Source organism: Cupressus sempervirens, chromosome 4 (genome assembly GCF_028749045.1).
Source record: "Cupressus sempervirens isolate cs-2001-9-10 chromosome 4, ASM2874904v1, whole genome shotgun sequence".
In the NCBI taxonomy this organism is placed as follows: Eukaryota; Viridiplantae; Streptophyta; class Pinopsida; order Cupressales; family Cupressaceae; genus Cupressus; species Cupressus sempervirens.
The window spans coordinates 438487351-438496430 of record NC_143121.1 but is presented as its reverse complement, the minus strand read 5'-3'; positions in this window follow the sequence as shown (position 1 = coordinate 438496430).

The following is a 9080-nucleotide window of genomic DNA, read 5'->3' as shown; positions in this document are numbered from 1 at the left end:
TTTTCAAGTAGTTCAACATCTCTTTCATGTACACTAATCTAAGAATCAAAATGTGCCTCAACTTCATTCTGTAACTCGGCACCTGAATGTATCTCAACTAAACGCAACTTGGCATTCATAGTATGTGACTCGGTAGTCACTGAAACTTGTTGTTGGTTTACAACTTGACTTTTTCTATCTTCATCCATAGTCATACCTTCATTAAAGTATAAAAATGATTTATATTCTTCTATTTCCTTCATAGGTTCAGCCTCATATACTTCTGTATATTCATCAAATTTCACATTTGCACTATCCACAACTTTGATAGTGTTAGTATTTAAACACTTATAAGCTTTACTTTGTGTGGAATAACTATTGTGGTTTCACAACACACACCCCATTTTTCCTATAAATGGGGACCCCCTAGTATAATTTTCTTAGCTTTCCAAATCCCTAGTCTAGGGTCTGAGTCTTTTTAGAAATTTTTTTAGTGTTTTGGCTTAATCTGGGTCTCTGCCTAAAAACCTAATTGCCAGAAACTGGAGGTTCTAAGGAGGAATATTCAATTTTTTATATGTATGTGGGGACACCCTAGCACACTTGGTGCACCTAGTGCACCCCAAAAGGTGTGCTAGTGTGACAAATGCTTTAGTAGGAGCACTTCCCTTTGGAAGTGTGCACCTACGCAGGTGCATACCTCCAAAGGTGTACTCTACTCAGGGACACACCCCTTCCAACACTTCTTTCTCTTAAGCACACTATAAGGGTGCACACCTAGTACACTCCACAAAGTGCACTAGGTGCACACCCTTAGTGTTAAGGGTATTTTGTGTAGGGGGAGGAGCACCTAGCAGACCTTCGAGGTGCACAAGGTGCACCTTTTTGTCTTCTAAAGGTGTTTCAATGTTTTTTAGGTTTTTTTTAAGAAAATTTTTAGGTTTGTATTTTATGTTTTTTCATATCGAGGGTTTGTTTAAATTAATTTTTTCAACTTTCCAGACTAATGTTTGCTTCTTTGTGGAGATAAAAGGGCATCCTTGACTTTTCGGGGTTATAACTTTTGACCTAGAGCTCAAAATTCAAAATCATTTACATCATTGGAAAGAAGAACTAAATACCTAATTGTAATTCCTAAAATAGTGAGGCTTTGGTTACCCAATTTTAGGGACTAATGAAAGTTTCAACTTGAAATTTTGAACAGAAGACCTTTGAAAAAGTGAGGTAGAAAGACCTAGAAAATCTTGTTAAAAAAGATATGAAAAATTCTGAAGTTGAAATAAAAAATCTAACTCTAGAAAATTTTGAAGTTGAAAAAAATATCTAACTCTGGAAAATTCTAAAGTTGAAAAAAATTCTAACTCTAGAAAATTCTGAAGTTAAAAAAAATTCTAACTCTAGAAAATTCTGAATTTTAAAAAAATCTAACTCTAGAAAATTCTAAAGTTGAAAAAAGATCTAACTCTAGAAAATTCTAAAGTTGAAAAAAAATTCTAACTCTGAAAAATTGACACTTAGAAGAACTTTGATTTTTTGGCGAATTGAGCTTCTCAGCTTCTGAGCTTCCGATGTTCACTTCTTATGAAAGTGTTTGTCTATAAAGAGGGTATAAATCATTAAAAAGGGTTAAAGATGAACCCAGAAACTATTTTCAAAACTAAGAACTTTGATTTTTTGGTGAATTGAGCTTTCAACCTTCTGAGGTGCACAAGTGCGCAAAGTGCACTTTTCACAAGGTGTGCTTCTTCTAAGGTGCACCAATAGTTAATTGTCAATTCTAAATGTAGAGCTTTCCATGCATCAAAAATGCATTCTAATGGCAATTTAACTCCTACAAACATCTAAAGAAGGTGGAGCTTCTATTTTTGGCATCTCCAGAGACTCCTACATCATCTAGTGGCTTTCTTCTTCTTATTTTTGCATGCTTTCTTTGTTTTAAGACATGTAAAGGCTCATGCATCCATTTAATGATATAAATATGGATGGAGTCCTACTTAGCACCAGTTAGATAGTTAGTTTGTACATAAATAGATTTGTTTTATTAGTTTAGAAGCATATGTTTGCATAAAGATATCTCTCAATCTCAACACAAATTGAGAAAAATATTTCTTATAAATTTAGGAATGTAATATATATTCTAGGCCACCATTATTTTGATGCAATAATATATTCTATTGGTGCTCGCATTTGGAGTGTAGTGATTCTTACCTAAGTGCGTTATTTTTGTGAATGTACGTTCATGGAATGTAATTGAGCCAATAGTTTTATTGCATTGTTTTGGTTGTGCAATCTTTTAAATTCTAGTGTTTGCTATTGGTTTACAAATTCTACTGACATACTTAGTTCAAGAAGAGATCATCATAGTGTTCCTACATAGCTTTTTGTCTCGCATGAGCACACTTTTCATGGCCTTGCGATTTGATGAAAAGTGAAACATCTTATGATTATTGAATTCTCATAAACAATTACATCAATGGAATTAAGGAAGTGTTGTTCCTATTTTCATTGGTTACCCACTGATCTTTTCAAAGGCTTAACTCGTAGATGTGTTGTTTTTGTGGCCTATCTCCATTAGGATTTTACCTTTCATGTTATTTTCTTGAATTTCTTGTTACCCTATCTTCATTATTTTATTTACTAACCATTTGGTTAAATTATGAATTAATATAGTTGCATTGTTAGATTGCATTCATTAAAAATAGAAAATACAAACATATATTTCTTTTTGTGTGTCTTATTCTTTTGAGATAGCAAGCAGATTTTACATCTTATCTGAATTGTTTAAGAACTAGCAAAGGCCTCCTTGTGAAATTTCAAATTTATCTTCAACTGAAAAGATTCTAGTAGGTTGCAAGATCACCCATAACCTTGGAGTTAATCCCAGATTAACTTTTCAAGAGAGGAGTTTGAAAGGATTCCTATCGTTAAGCATCGTGCAAATGACAGCTCAACAATAACTAAGGAATATACCTTCTTCATTTTTTTCATCTAGTTTATCATTCCTAAATTTTTTGAGAATATAACACTTGCTTCCAAATACCTTAAAATATTTTACATTGGGTGAGTATCCATACCATAGTTTAAAAGATGTTGAATGAGTACCTTTCTTGACTTGCACATGGTTCAAGGTATAGATATTTGTACTTGCAAATTTTCTCTAGTATTTCAAAGCAACAATTTTCTCCATCATGAGTGTCCTAGCATAGTCCATTATAGATCTATTCCAACCTTCAGCAATTCCATTTTGTAGAGGGTTTCTTGGAGCAGATGTATGTCTTTTGATTCCTTTGTCATTACAAAACATCTCAAACTAATTTGATGTAAATTCTCCTCCTTTGTCAGATCTCAAACATTTTAGGGTTTTACCTATTTCCTTCTCAACTCTTGCTAAGTGCCACTTAAACATTTTAAAAGCATCAAATTTCTATTTTAGAAACATAACTATCATCATTCTAGAATAGTCATCAATAAATAACTTAATGTACTTATCTCCTGTGTAGCTTTGTACTTCAATTGGTCTACACAAGTTAGTATGATCAATCTCTAATATTCTTTTAAGGTACAAGTCTTACTCTTAAAAATTGTCTTTTTCATTTTGCCTTACTAACATTGTTTGCAAATTATATTGTTAGGCTTCTTCAACTTAGGAAAACATCTAGTTTGATCATCTTTTCCAATTATTTTTTCATCAATGTCATATATCTTAGCAATTTTGTTTTCAAACTCAACCTTGCAACTTGAATTATTCAATTGTGACACACTTAACAAATTATAGTTAAGTCCTTAACATTATAAGCAATGTCACATAAAATCTTTTATGTGAGTTTGATGGAACCTTTTCCTTTTATCAAACATGGTGCATCATTACCAAACCTTACACTATTTCCATCATAATAATTCAAGGTAATGAGCTTACTTTTATCTCTCGTTATGTGATGTGAACACCCGCTGTCAATTATTCATCTATCATTCTTGTTCACATAGGACTCATCCTCATTAGATTCATCCTTCATTACAACATACACCACTTCATCATCATGATTATTAGATCTATCTTTTGTTTCCTATTTATCAATGTAGCAAGACTTCTTGCCTTTGTCTTTATAAGATTTATTTTCTTCATCTTTTCTACTTCTGTACTTGTCACCACCTCTATGATTCTTCTTCTCTAGACATCTAGCAGCAATATGACCAACCTCATTACAATTGAAACACGTGATAGGTAACTTACCTTTGAATTTTCCTTTACCTCTATGAAATCTCCTTGCTAGTAGTGTTTCTATTTGATCTACAACTTCCTTGTCTGTATCACTATCACTAGACACATATTTTTCCTTTTTATTCTTCTTCTCATTAGGTTCTTTCAATGATATCTTATCTTTGAAAGTAGATTCAACATTGTCAGATTTGTAATTATCAAAATTAGATATCTCAAAAGCAGTGAGTCTACCTACCAAACCTTCAAGAGTTAGATCATTCCCTGGCATACATATCAATTCTTGTATTGCAAACTCTAATGGCATATATGGACAATAATACTCTCAAAACTTTGCTTAGTATAGTATCATCATTTATTTTACCAATAGCTTCTCTTATTGCATTAACAACATCTTTTATCTAAGAACAATATTGAACAATATTCTCACCTTCTTGCATTCTCATTTCATCAAACTTACCTCTAAAACTTTTAGCTTTGGCTCTTAGAACATTCTTGTCACCTCCATAAATAGTGTGTAGAGCATCTCACATTTTCTTTTCACTATCACAACCCTTGATATCATCAAACTTGGCATAGCTTAAGGCAGAGGCAATCTCCAACATTGTTTGGTTGTGTTCTTTCTTCTTTTTAGATCTTCAACACTTAGGGCTCCAGTGGGATCAACATGCTCATTAATAATGGTAGATTATGCATGATCTCCAAGACCTCCTAAGTGTAGCTTCATCAGACTTTTCCATATAGGAAAGTTCTATCTATTAAGCTTGGGTACCTCTCTTTTTGACATCTTGATCTTTTTGCTTCTAGTACCTTCTAACTAGTCCTATGAAGAAAATGGCTTTGATACCAATTGTTGAAATTATTTAGAATAACTAAGAGTGGGGGGGTGAATCATTTATCCAAGGTCTAGATGTATAATTAAAACTTTTCACATCTTAGTGAACCCATATCCATAAAACATTTTCATCATGCATGCATCCATTAGATCATACATTCACTTAAACTTGTAGGTTACTATCAAATGAACTTTACAAAAATGTAAACATGAAACATAACAAATTCAATAACACATTTGACATGGTGATTTAACATGCAAACCCAATTTGGAAAAAACCACCAGAAACATGCTACTCATTCTCACTCTTTTGAAGTGATGCCCTATGAAATGCCAACCCTATTAACTGTTACAATGCACACTGTTAAATGTGACCTCATTAAAGGTTTTCAATCACCATATTAGGAGTGAGCCTTGTTAGAGGACTTTAGATCATTCACTTGGAATGTCACATGGTTAAAAGATTTACAAATGACTATTAGGTTAACCTTAATCCAAAGTATTTACCCTAGGCTGGTATAATGATTACAAAGTAATAGTAAGGCTTGATCTGATAAAAATTTACAACACATTTGTAGATTACATATCTTTTTTTTAGTCCTTTATTATGCTTGGCTTTCACACACTTTAGATCTGATAGCTTGTTCACCCTTCAAGCATTCATACCCTTAATCCTGTTTTCTTTTCTTTCCAATGCAAACACTTCTCTTAAATGAAGCAATACTCTAGACTCCTTGTCTTCCTTAGGTTCTTGCAAATGACAACCTTTGCTTCTGACCAAACATCTCTATAAATAGAGGATTAACATATTTTTTCATTCATCCTCCATTGTCCATTTTATAGCTATGTTTGATTAGGGAGGATTCAATGAATCTACCCATCATTTCATTTCATTCCCTTCTAGAAATTTCTCCTTCAATTCTGTTTGAATTTGCCTCAAAATGGTTTACCATAAATTCTGTGCCACTAGCTCATCGACCTTATCTTCAACACAATTCACACAATTCAAGAAATCAAACTTGTCAACTTAGATTCATTAAATTCTCAATCTTTCTCATAATATTGTCACTCAACATTAACTAGCTTATGGTGCTTAGCACATACTGCATTGCTCAACATCCTCTATCAAAACACTTGGCATGAACTAAAGTTTTTTAGTGCTTAACATCAACTAAAATTTTCTCAGCTTATATTATATCACCTAACTTACACTAAAATTAAATTTGATAGGTTCAAACTGATTTTATGCTCGGCTTACACTAGCTTTTCTTGGCACCTATTGTACAGATTGTTAAGCTTGGTGGACAAACTTCATTTAACTTGTTCTTTTAAACTTAATTAGTGTAACCATCCTTTGTAACCTTAAGTAGATTATCAATGCACTATAATACTAGTGTCTTAACTAATCCTTGTACTCCTTTTTCATATCAAAACTCAACCTTTCCTCTAGGTGCTATTGTTACTTCATTTGATCAAATCATCTTCATCAATCAAACAAATGATAGTATTCAAATCATATAAGCAATTGTTGTCTCACTAGCAAGTAGCAGCTTTGACATTAGTGACAAAATAATGATTGAAACACATTTATCATACTTGTATCAATCTATTTTCAACATCTTTTTTTGTGTTTTGGTTCTAGTTTAGGTTTTGAATGCTCAACATTCACTATCTGATCATTGTCATTGCCTTTCTATGTCTCAACATTTTTAATCTCTTGCTCGGCACCCACTCTCTATTGCTCAAAAATTCACATTTGCACTCTATCATTTCATGTTTAATGGTAACTTGTAGCTTGAATTTTCTATTTATTTTAAGTGTTGGGAGCATCATCATCCACATAGATTAATGTACTATATTCTTCGGGTTCATCATTAAATGAAGCATCACCTTTTTTGTAAACTCATCAGCTCTCACATTTTCTCTTTTCACAACTTTGTTAGTCTTAGAATTTAAACATTTATAAGCTTTTCTTTTTGTCGAATAACCTAGGAATATGCCTTCATCACTTTTTCCATCAAGTTTTCCATCCCTATTATCTTTTAGTATATAGAACCTACATCCAAAGATTTTGAAATACTTAAGATTAGGAGCATAACCATACCATAGTTCATAAGGTGTAGCATTTGTACCTTTCTTGACTTGAACTATATTCAAGGTATAGATAGCAATACTAACTGCTTCTCTCCAATATTTTTGTGATATGCCTTTCTCCATCATTAGTGTTCTTGCACATTCCATTATTGATATGTTTCTTCTTTTAGCTATCACATTCTAAGGAGGATTCCTTGGTGCAAACATCTATCTTTTAATTCCTCTATCATTGCAAAATGTATTGAACTCATGTGAAATGAATTCACCACCCTTGTTAGATCTCAAACACTTCAAACTCTTCCCTATTTCTTTTTTCAACTCTAGAAAAATACCACTTGAATAACTAAAAAGCATCAGATTTAACTTTAACAAACATCATAGTCATCATTCTAGAGTAGTCATCCATAAATTGAATGAAATATTGATCTCAATAGTAACTTGTAACACCAAGGGGTCCACATAGGTCAATATGAACCAATTCCAAAATATCACTAGTATATGCTTTACTCTTAAAACTAGACTTAGTCATCTTTCCTAATTGATATTGTGTACACATAGCATTATTAGGCTTCTTTAGTTCAGGCAATCCTCTTACTTTCTTCATCTTATTAATATTCACCAATTTGTCAAATTTTTCATGACATAATATTTTGTGCCATAACAAAACATCCTATTGTGCAAACATACAGGTCTCTTCTGATAGGTCTAGATAGAATAAGTTACCTCTTGTCTGTTCACCAATTCCAATTAGCTTACCATCACCATCATGTATCTTGACCTTTCTATTATGAAATTCAAATCTGTCACATGATTTTTTTAGTTGTGAAACACTCAACAAATTGTACTTAAATCCTTCAACCTAGTAAACAACTTCACATGTTATCTTGTCTGTCATTTGGATAGTGCATTTACCTTTTATAACACATGGGATATCATTAACAAATTTAACACATCCACCATTGTGTGGACCAATATCTTCAATTTTTTCCTTATCACCAGTCATATGATTGGAACATCCATCTATCACCTTTGTTCACATAAGAGATTAATGTAGTTTTCTCATCTTCATTGTACTCTTCTTTCATAGAAACATAGACAACTTCACTATCATTACTCTCAGATTCATTATTAGTCTTTTGTTCAACAATATAACAAGATTTCTTACCTTTCTCATCCTTTATTCTTTTGTAGTATTTGTCATCTCTTCTTCCTTTGTACTAATTTTCATCTTTATCTTCTCTATTAGGATGTCTAGCAGCAATATGACCAACTTTGTTGCATGAAAAAAAAATGATACGTAATTTACCTTTGTATTTACCTCTTCCTCTTCCAAACCTTTTTGCAATGAGGGCTTTAATTTCATCAATCTTGTCATCAAAACTATCACTTTCACTTTTCACATGTTTTCCTTTCTTCTTACTAAGAATCAGTTGTGACTTGAAAGCATATTCAATGGTAGTAGGCATGTAGTTATCAAAATTAAACATCTCAAAAGTAGTAAGTCTACCAACTACACCTTCTAAGGTAAAATTTTTACCTAGTGTGCATCTCATTTTTTGAATTGAAGAGACTCTAATGGCATAGATAGGGAGTAGAGTCCTCAATACCTTTCTTATCACTATTTCATCTTCAATTGTTCTATTTTCTCCTTGAATAGAATTAACAACCTCTTTAACTCTTATGTAGTATTGCACTATGTTCTCACCTTCCATCATTCTCATATCATCAAATTTTCCTCTTGGGGTTTCTACTTTGGCTCTTAGTACATTGTCATCACCTCCATATATGGTCTTCAATCTATCCCACATCTTCTATGTAGTATTGCAATCTGTTAGGTCATCAAATTTGGCATATCTTAGAGATGAGGCAATCCCCAACATTACTTGGTTGTGATCTAACTTATGTCTTAGTTCTTTAGAACTTAGAGGAGTAGTTCTTACCTCTATGTATGCATTG